The sequence below is a fragment of the Dreissena polymorpha genome, chromosome 3, assembly GCF_020536995.1.
Source record: "Dreissena polymorpha isolate Duluth1 chromosome 3, UMN_Dpol_1.0, whole genome shotgun sequence".
NCBI classification, from domain to species: domain Eukaryota; kingdom Metazoa; phylum Mollusca; class Bivalvia; order Myida; family Dreissenidae; genus Dreissena; species Dreissena polymorpha.
The window spans coordinates 125,543,316-125,554,793 of NC_068357.1; the positions used below are offsets into that span (position 1 = coordinate 125,543,316).

General features: G+C 34.7%; 1 long non-coding RNA gene across 1 annotated transcript; it reads right to left on the reverse strand.

The window, feature by feature from the left end:
* Positions 1-708: 708 nt before the first annotated feature.
* Positions 709-4,358, reverse strand: LOC127871342 (uncharacterized). Its single transcript, XR_008045294.1, has 3 exons — positions 4,016-4,358; positions 2,331-2,564; positions 709-971 (listed from the first exon to the last, which is right to left on the reverse strand). It is a non-coding gene; the product is annotated as an uncharacterized LOC127871342 (long non-coding RNA).
* Positions 4,359-11,478: the final 7,120 nt, after the last annotated feature.

The window sequence follows — 11,478 nt, forward strand, 5'->3', positions numbered from 1 at the left end:
GAGGTGGTGATGGTTTCATGATACCAGGCGTAAGCCTTCTTGAGTTATCATCTGGAAAGCATTTTCCTATTTCCAGTAAACCACTTTACTGCCTCGTTTCACTGTGACCTTTGACCTAGTGACCTGAAAATCAATGAGTCATCTGCCAGTTATGATCAATGCCCTTATGAAGTTTCATGATCCCAGGGGTAAGCGTTCTTGAGTTATGATTCGGAAAACATTTTGCTATTTCCAGTTAACCATTTTACTGTTTCAGGTCACTGTGACCTTGACCTTTGACCTATTGACCTGAAAATCAGTAGGGGTCAGATGCTGGTCATGATCAATGTCTCTATTAAGTTTCATGATCCTAGTGTAAGCATTCTGGAGTCACATTTAGAAACCATTTTCTTATTTCAAGTCACTATGACCTTCACCTGTGTCCATTGACCTCAAAATCAATAGTTGGTCATCTGCCAGTCATGATCAATGTACGTATGAAGTTTCATGATCCTAGGCCTAAGCGTTCTTGAGTTATCATCAGACAATCATGTGGTGGAAGGACAGACAGACCAACACACTAACATGTGCAAAGCAATATCCCCCTTCTTCGAAGAGGGGCATAACTAGGAAAAGTAGGAGCTTGTTGTAAAATGTATGAAAAAGTAGTAGATTTATATAAAAAAAAACACTATGAAAAACAAGGTAAACTAGGAATGCTGCATAATGTCATGTAAATGTATAACAGTTTACTGAAGTTTCACTGAAAGTACTTCTGATCCTTTTAATTGCAGCCTTAAGTTTGTTTTTCTCTCTGCAAAGAAAGATTCTGGATCCAAGTCTTCATCAAGTTCTTGTGGAAGGGCAGCCATTAATAATTGTGAAGGTATTGCCCTCACAGAGTCATCACTGAGGAGAAGTTCTGAAACGTCATCTTGTACACAGGCACCTATTACTGTAACCGTCACATGTACAGTTGGTTGTTCGACTTTCTGGAAAAATAAGGAAATACTTCATATGGCAATACAAACATTACCTTTCAGGGATAAGGCAGCATCAGACATTAATCCTAACCATAAGCGTTCTTGAGTTATCATTCGGAAACAATATTACTATTTCGGGTCACCTTGACCTTTGAACTAGTGACCTAAAAATCAATAGGGGTCATCTGCAAGTCATGATCTATCTACCTATGAAGTTTCATGATCCTATGAATAAGCGTTCTTCAGTTATCATTTGGAAACCATTTTACTATTCGGGTCACCGTGACCTTGACCTTTGACCTAGTGACCTGAAAATCAATAAGGGTCATCTGCGAGTCATGATCAATGTACCTATGAAGTTTCATGATCCTAGGCATAAGCGTTCTTGAGATATCATTTGAAAATCATTTTACTATTTCAGGTCACCGTGACCTTTGACCTAGTGACCTGAAAATCAATAGGGGTCATCTGCCAGCCATTATCAATCTACCTACGAAGTTTCATGATTCTATGCATAAGCGTTCTTGAGTTATCATCTGGAAAGCATTTTACTATTTTGGGTCACCGGACCTTGACCTTTGACCTGGTGACCTGAAAATCAATAGGGATCATCTGCGAGTCATGATCAATCTACCTTTCAAGTTTCATGATCCTAGGCCTACGCGTTTTTGAGTTATCATCCGGAAACCATTTAACTATTTCGGGTCACCGTGACCTTGACCTTTGACCTAGTGACCTCAAAATCAATAGGGGTCATCTGCGAGTCATGATCAATGTACCTATGAAGTTTCATGATCCTAGGCCCAAGCGTTCTTGAGTTATCGTCTGACAACCACCTGGTGGACGGACCGACAGACCGACCGACATGAGCAAAGCAATATACCCCCTCTTCTTCGAAGGGGGGCATAAAAAAAACTCAGATGCACAACTTCACATAGTGAGCAATAATGCTAAAAAGATTCAAGACAGTGACTGTAGGTCTTTTCTTTCTTGAAGTGTCAAGACTGTAGGTCTTATACTTTAATAGATATGCGCAAACTTTTTTAAAGTATAATTTTACTAAGTTGAGAGCCATTACTCTGCTTTAAGATATTGAAAGCAAATGGAAAACCACAAGTGCAAAAATTTACGTGTTAAGCAATAATCTTATTAAGTTTCAAGGGTGAAGGTCTTATACTTGTGTAGATATGCATATCACAAACTTTACTCAGACGCACAGAAGAACAGCAAACAGACGGACAAGGGTTTTTCTTTTGGGGGGGGGGCACAAAAATAGGCAACTTGTCATGGTGTTTTGCCCACCATAAGTGCATCTTAGCTAAATTATTTGAAAAATCCTTAAAGTATGCAGTCACAATATTTACTTACAGTAACTGAAGTTGTGTAGGTAGAATTGAAGCTGGTTTCAGTTGTGTACTTTGTTTGGTAAGTGTGTATTGTCAAATCAGTGATTTTGACGTAATCCCCAGTTCTGACGTCTTTGTTGGTGTTTCTCCACAAAGCCACTTTTACTCTGTCCACCGTTGCATCCTGTATGTAAATTTATCTCATCTTTGTCGGACTTTTCGACTTTCCTACCAGGATGTCACGCTCTTCTTCATCCTGTATAACATGATTACATACATATTGAGTTAATGGCAAAATGACAACAGCTGTCAGTAATGGTGTGCATGACTTGAAGGATATACAACATGCTGACCAATATTCCTGTTAAGTTGCATGTCTTTAGCTCAAGCATTTTGGAGGTTCACGCGACGCAGCATATTCGGACAGACACACCCACAGACAAGTTTCATTAAGAATGGACAATAAATGTAGCCACTAGAGTGTAAACAAGGTAAATGTTGACGCTGCATGATGCACGACAAACAAATGGCGATCACAATAGCTCACCATGAGTATGTTGTGCTCAGATGAGCTAAAAATGGAGTGTAAAAGGGTTAAGATTAGTCATTACGAGCTGTTTTAATGGAGAGTTAATTGTATAAGGCATAACAAAAATTATGTTTATTTCCTGTTACCGATCGACCGTCAGAGTTTACCCGTGACTGCAATTCTTTTATAAAAAAATCGCGAGTGGACAACAACGATATTGTTTGACACTATTTGGTCCCTATGTAGATCTTAAAAGGCCTGAAGTTTAAACCTCGCCGCTATCTTTGAAAATGGCCGTCTGCTCAAGCGTAGTGGCTTAACAAGAAGGCAGAGCTGCCATTATCTTCCACCATTTTGGAATTAAGGGTAGGGGAAAAAATCCAATGACAAGGCAGAGTCATGTTTATATCTAATACAACCAGACTTGTTATAAAATGTTAATACATTTTAAATATTATTTCAAATTATTGTGATTTAATTTCCGGTAGTTTTTTTTATTATTTAATTATAAAAACCAATCGTTCCCTCGATGCGAAGCTTGACAGCTCTGCATTCATTTAAATGTAAATGTTTCTGTGTTTTATTAAATGAAATCGTAACCTCCAGTGTGAAACAGTACTTTATTATCACAAGAAGGTCAGTATGTGTTATATCTTGATTTGTTTTGTGCGGTAACCTCCAGTGTGAAACAGTACTTGATTATCACAAGATGGTCAGTATCTGTAATATCTGTAATATCTTGATTTGTTTTGTTTGTAACTTTCATTTAAATTATTTGAATCGTGTTGGTACAATATGAGTACGAACATCAAAAAATTCCGAACATTTTCGAACCAAATATAAAAAAATATCCAAACTTACTGACCCTCATTGTTTTAAGCGTGTAACCGGAAACATACATGTTTTTGTGTTCGGTGTAAGGTTAATGTGCTAGTTACAAATGCATAAAATCATCATCCAAAATATTGCAGATGACTATTTTGTAACCATGTTTGAACAGGTTTAACATGTTGGTGCATATTCCAGAAAACTTTTCAGCAGGTGCACGTTTCGTTGCTAAGAAAATGATAAAGAAAATTCGTCCGCTATGTTTATTCATTTAGTCCATCAAAACGCGGGGTTTTTGGGGGCGGAAGCCCCCGATACCAAGGAAATCGGAAAGAAAGGATTTTACTTACTTCTCACCAAAATGATCAAGATACAAGAGGTTTTACGCCTTTGTACAGCTGATCAACCGTGTCTTTGATTGTCGCAGTCGGCAGTCCATCGAGCCAGTGTCAACTTCTTATAAAATTATAATCGAAAAGTGGACACTAGTCACACTCTTTTTACACATTTCGCCGTAATCCAATACATTCAAATTACACAACCAAAAACCCCAACCGTCGTCACGTTTGCAGACATTTAAAAGAAAAAGAATACAAAAATTGCTAACAGTTGTATGTTGTTTTGCGTTTCATTAAAAGTAAACCAATCAAATGCCACTAATTGGTCACGTGATTAGAAACGTAGAACATCGTCATCAAAATGGAATTTCATTCATAAAACGGAAGTGAGATTCTCGCATGAATATGCAAACAATAATAAAAACTTTGCCGAATCCAATGCTTAGGAATTTTGCTTCAATAATATTTTTTACACGTTTTATGACACTGTCATGTTATATAGTGATGTTATGTATTCATAATGCGAGTAATTGAGAACTTCTTTGCAGGGACCTATTTGTTTGTATAGGTCCCTCTTCTTTGATTGCGTATGAATGACCGCCAAGTGGTAAATCGGACTTTTCCAAATTCATTCATTCGCGGTTGTTTTGGCAGCCAGCCAAGTCAGCTCACTTCAAAAAACGGTTTAACTACTTTGGCCTAGGGGCTTCGCCCCAGGCCAAAAACTAAAATATATTGTATTAAGAAACCTCATCACCACCCCTCAACCATAGTCTTATTTGGTCATAAACAGCTATATATCGCTGACAGAATTTCTAAAACGGGAGGTCTAAATCATAATGTCAAATCAGCTACCATTTAGCTGATCAAAACAATATTGCAATGGCTTATATTATTTGAGAATTGCATTCCCATTAACTTTTTTTGTAAAATGTGTTTAATTGTTTCCGCTTTACTAACAGTGGCTTACATAGTTCGATAAATTAGTAACTTATATACATTTTCTATATTAACTGATACGTCCGTATAATAAAATGCATGTGTTGTTTTGTTTTTGTAGTAATTTTGTTATTAAGCCTAGCTACAGTTATCTTAATCCGTTTATGTATGTCCAAACCATACGTGCGGAGTAACAAAATTCATTTTTGATAAAGAATTCATGTTCTTTTTCGCGACATGCTATCACAATTGGATTAACATCTGCAAAACATACCTTGACATATGTGATGTCCATGATCATTTAACTAGTAGTTATTTCTATGTGTTCACGACATTTCCCCACTCACAATTCGCGTTTTATAAATATTAACATTTAAATCAGGTAGTTTTAAAATCCACGTCACTTCGGAGTGAAATCATGCAAACTACCCATAAATTAGTCTTGAAAGAACCATCAGCAAGTGTGTATGAATATTTGTTTTTTAAGTATATAAGCCTTGTGTCAGACGTAAGACGTAGCCCAATGATAATTTGCTCAAATTGGAGATCACGCTTAGTTTGAGGAAACGCTGTAAAGTGCGACGGGCATAGTAAGGTCAGTACTCGATTAATTCAAGGTTGACGCTCGTTTGTTTATCTTCAAGAAAACTCGAGTGGGTCTCCAAATGATGTGTTTGACGTGCGAGCATCATGAGTTAGAGGCACTCCGGTCGCAATGCCTCCTTTTGAGTTGTTTTATTTACGTGATTTCATCATCGTTGTGATATTAAAGTATGCCACCTCATGCAAAGTGTTAAACAGCAAAATAAAGACAGCCAAATCTGATTTTACTGCTTACACACTAACGAAGTAAACAGGAGGAAGCACGGCGACCCATGCAAATGTTACTCAATGGTGACCTTTTTTTCTACACCAATCGATATCTGAGGCATTGTTGTGATAAGATAAAATGCGTATTTATAGTTTGCCTACAGATACCTAAAAAGAAGACATGGCCGAAATATTGTTAATGAGCGTGTCCTTGTGGTCGCCGTCTGGCGTATGTTTCAAGCACATGGAATACATTCGATTCTATACATTACGTTTATATTTATCCAAAGGATCCAAGTCAAAATTAAGCATTGGTTGATAATTATTATTAATGAGATGTATACGTGGAATTACAATAGGTCAAGCAGGACTAGTTTTTACATGGATTACTATCCATATGTCGCCCGTAGCCTTGATGTTATCATAAAACGAAATAATCGACAGATTTTCCATACTGACATGGGATCGCTTGCTCGGTTTTACCATTTATAGTGTAGTGAGCTCGCATATAACATGTATATAATTCAAGTATGTCAATTAACAAAGTGTTTTTAACCATCGACGAACTTTTTTTCGAAATATTAATAAGTCAATTTCAAGATAGTGCAAACAAAAACTCAACAGACATCGGTTTATTGAACATCGCAATTTAAAATCAACAATATGGAACATACAAAATGATACATTATTTCGTTAAGATTCTGTCACAAACTTTTTGTTAAAGCAAAGCACGAGAAAAACAGACACCAATTTAATATTGGCTATTGTCAATAGCCAATTAAAACAATTAAGCTTGGGAAAATGACAAATTAAAGAATAATATTTTCACACTGGAAATGTAAATTGAGGTCAAAATGATTAAAAAATATGTTTTGTTGTCACAATTAAAATGAGTTTGTGCATTCCTTTTTAAAGTTGTAAATACCGAACATTTAAATATTGTTTACGGTTTTTTAAATCTGCATATAACAATAATTGAATTAAATTATTTATTGCAGAGAGGTGACGGTGTAACGCTGTACGAATTTAGATACCTAACATTATGGTAGACATCAACGAAGCCAAACAAGCGATCATTTGTAACAGTATTTTGAATGGTAACAAACGAACCAAACAAAAGCGAACATGTCACTAAGATTAGACAACTCGTTCAGTTTCTACATATCAAACTTATCAAAACATCGGCGGCAACAGGAACTTCAGAAAATAATTTAATTAATTCGATATGTTCGTCGTAATATTCGAATTGAAGCGTAAATTAATACGTACAATGTACTAATATCTCAAAATGAGTGTGTGCCATTACGGTGAATTAAATAAAACGACAGTTATGAACAACGAGTAAAGATAAAAGCTTTATAACCTACATTCAGCCTTATTTCTCAGTCTTACTTTATTTATTTTTTGCCAACATTTTTTCTACTCTATATCACCAATCTAATCGTCATACGGTCTATACTTCACAATCAGATGCAGTGACTGCAATGAATTTGCAAAACTATTGGTAGCAGGCTAACTTATATGTTCGCTTAGTCGCAGCCTAATGCTGCCAGTATGTACAGTTCTATGTTTGACGAAAGACAAATAGTCAATGTTCTAAAAAGTGCAGACATAATAAAGAAATAGAACACGTTTTAATGGGAAAAATCATTCGGATTAGGGGAAACTGATTATTTCGGACGCAGTTAAGAAATTAAGAAATCATTGTACGATTAAAAGGTGCGGAAAATCTGCAAAACATATTTGTATTGCCTAAGTTATAATATTCTTTAAACATTTGTTAATTGAAAAAATGAGCCACATCTCTAAAATATTTAAACGCACCACATTGATTTTTGTCATTTTACTTTTAGTGTATTGTTTTGAATTGTCAGGGTTTTTGTAATGTTGATACAACTTAGACTGTATATAAGTTATGGAAATTATACCGCGATGACGCTTGACTGACTAGTTAAGTTGATGTTGGTGATTGTGTAGAGTAAGCCAACTTGTATTCACTGTGTTCATTAGTTCATGTCCATCTTGATCTTCCATATGGTTCCCCAAAGGACTCGCGGTCTAGTTTTAGTATGCTGGTGCAATCAATATAAACTTAGGTTTAGACTTAGCAATTATTTCACAAGTATATTTAAATTGAACAGAACTTTTAACATTTAACACTTGGGAAAATAGCAATTATGTAGCGAATTTGGTGTCCGCGTCGTGACCTCGATGTTTCGCGTTTTGATCGGCCTTTCCCGAGGGATAAGCGTTGTTTCTGGGATAATACATGTTTGATCCCGAGCGTTATAATGATCTCGTTTGTACTTTTCCAAAATAGATAGAAGGTTATTGTTTTAATGACATTTTTCACAAATACGAGATCTCTGAACACATCCCTATTGATTACGTGAGTAATGTGTTGTATCACTAACATTGCAATCTCGTTACGTCTGGCTGATCTGGTATGCATACCATACAGGATTCACCTTTGTGGATATGTTGATTCACCAACGCGGATGTGTTTGTTTGCGTAAACAACATAGCCATTTCGTGATTTATAGCCATCTGCCACATATCTTTATAAAGTGGCTGCATGTACAAGTAATTACATTCGAAAAAAAGAACACTACACTAACAGCTGTGTTTGTGTTCCTCGGGATTTTCAGCACAGGTAATTGTTTCACATTGTGTTTTGTAATAATATGGCACTTTTATAACACTTCAATGGTGATTTAAATTCATTTAGAACTGATATGACTGCATGCGAAAGAAATGAATGTTTGGGAAGATTATGTAAGGGACCAAAATATTATATTAAATATTTATGTAGGGTTAGATAATTTAAATGTCACTTGTGTATGGTCATGTTTTATTTATTGTTAGGCTTGTTGAAATGTCGTTGAATTGATTGTAAACGTGATGCTAAACTTAACATTTGTAGTGGGCAGAAAAAAATGTCTTTACTTATATTTGTCCACTTGTATTCGATATAACAGGACGTGCATGCTCACATATGAAAAATGTGCTGAAAAACCTCATATGTAGACATTCAGATACATATAGATATGGACTTCAAATTACAGGTACTAGTGGACGTATTTGTCCAAAAGAAGAGATGGTGAACTGCCTCGTGGATCCGTGCAGCGACTACGTATGCTTCGATCCTCCAAATATGACTTGCAGGTATAGATCATTATTTGGATTATATCGGATTGTTGTTTCACCATATACATTGCGATAATCATTAACGGTTATATTTGTAAATGTACGGATTTCAATAAGACTTCGAGTTGTATATATATATTGACTATAAGCAATACGCCTCTTATTTGAACGATTAAATACATTATAAGTAACAGAAAATATGTGAAGCCCCTACTTAATAATAATGATAATTACACAGTGTCAAAATTTAACATGTGGTTGTATTTTGTCTTGCAATAAAGGGACACTATTAGAATGATTTTGCACGTATTTGCACAAATTGAAGATGACAATTTGTACTCTGTCTGCTCGTATCGTACATGTACATTGCACCATCAAAACCCTATTGGAATATGATATATGTTAATTATTTACAAATGTTATATACATACTTACTTTGCTCATTTAATATTCCTATTGGTACTAACAATTTAACTTTATTTTGCCAACCACTACATGATTCTGTGTGTTTGCAGACAGTTTGATTCACACAATCCTAAATTGTTTTATTATAATTGAATTCAGCCTGTGTCTTAATCACATCGTAAATATATTTTATGATTCGACATATTTTAAAATTGTACAAATTGTGACCTTTATCGTCGAAACAATATTGTTCAAACATGTTATAACGTGAATTGCATATGTAAAACGTAACCATTTTCATTTTCATTTCGTTACAGGCCAAATTATTGTAACGGTTGCAAGAGAGATTGGTACAATAGCAATGGTGTAAAAACAGTTTGTTTAAAAGAAGGACTTATTTACATCCAGGATTGATTTGACTGAATCACCCATTCCGCTACAAAAACTTCGAATACACGGAATATCGACAGCAGCATTATAAAGTACGTATACTGGAGATAAATCAATAAAGTTAGTTGTAAGTTAATAACGTTTTCTTTTTTCACTGTTGACTATTATGTAAAAATAATATGCAGCAAATATTAGGTAGATCTACCAATCAAGCGCGTTTTGTCAATCGTGTGTAACATATCATAAACATGTTTGTATGTACATTTATGCATTACACTCCGCATACGTTCATAGAGACAATTACAGGTTTACAAGTTTCATTGTTAAATTTGATGGTGCAATCATTACTGTCACGTGCTTATATTAAGAGATTTTAGTTGATTGAGTTTTAAGTCACAAAGGATCTTAATATGCACTGGGAAACTGATGAAAAAATGTTTTATAAATTATTGTTTTATTTCTTTTAGTTCTCGAGCTTGACTTTCAACTGTCTCAGTTATAAGCATGTTTGCTCTAGGAATCTAGTTTAACAAATCTAAACGAATATACACAAATGTTTAGTTTAGCAAAAATATCTAAATTGTTCCCATTTTTAACAATCAGTTAGTGGTTATGTTTACCTCACCGTTTATAATTGAAATACAGTCAAGTTACCATTACCGGATCAGTAGCGTAATTAAGTTTTTCTGGTGAAAAGTAATTCATGTTTTGATACTTATGTAAACCAGTTTGATTAAATATTACTTTTGCCTTACTGGTTCAGCGCATAGTCTTATTTTTAAACACAGGCAAAATGTATTTGTGATACCTTTTTTCGCCGCAGAATTCATGCATTAACGGATCAGTTGTAGATGATCACGTGACTGAAACCACTCAGAGGGGCATCTTACACGCTATTTGAACTGTCGAAACATGAAATGGGTTGTTTACAATGACCAAGTTAAATTGCCAGTTATAAATTATATTAATTTGTTTTGTTATTAATTGTTTTCGATATGTGATCTTGCATCCACACTTTACGCATGGTGTTCTTGTGTGAATTATCTGTTAAAAATCCTAAAAAGATCGAAAATATATGGGCATCTTATAAACCATGTTAATTGCCAGAATCATATCTAATCATCGATATTGAACATGGAAAATAACTATTTATCGCGATAAGCAGTCTTGAACATCAAAGTATACCGCTATGGGTAATGATCCGGTAATGGAAAATTGGACGATTGGGAAAACTATATAATTAACACATTTATTTGAGTACAAAACATGCCATCGTTTATAATTTTAAACTTGGACAGTGAATTTTTATACTGTTATGCAATCCCTTTCGTTGTTATTATGTCACATTAAACAAAAAAAACGCATACAGTTTGTTGTGTTGGTTTTGTATACGTATGTTGCATTAAGCACACCGTTTCTGTTAACGATGTAATGTTTATCATATTCTAAGCATAGAAAGATAAAATTGTAGTTCCTTAAATACCACTTCATTCACTTCTTATATATCAACAATATACTCCCATGAGCAAAAAAAGACTTAAATAGTTTTCAATACATTTTCTGTATTTGGTAAAGCATCTGGACAATCTACTGTCTGCATCAAACACGATAATAATGATATAATAATTAAACACATACATATGAATACAATTAATGTTATCAACATGAAAAACAATCATGCATACACATATACAAAATCCACCTTTTTGTTTAACATCTCTATATAAACCAATACCTTATTAATTTATTAATATCAAAAATGTATTCAAACTGCAATAGTAATT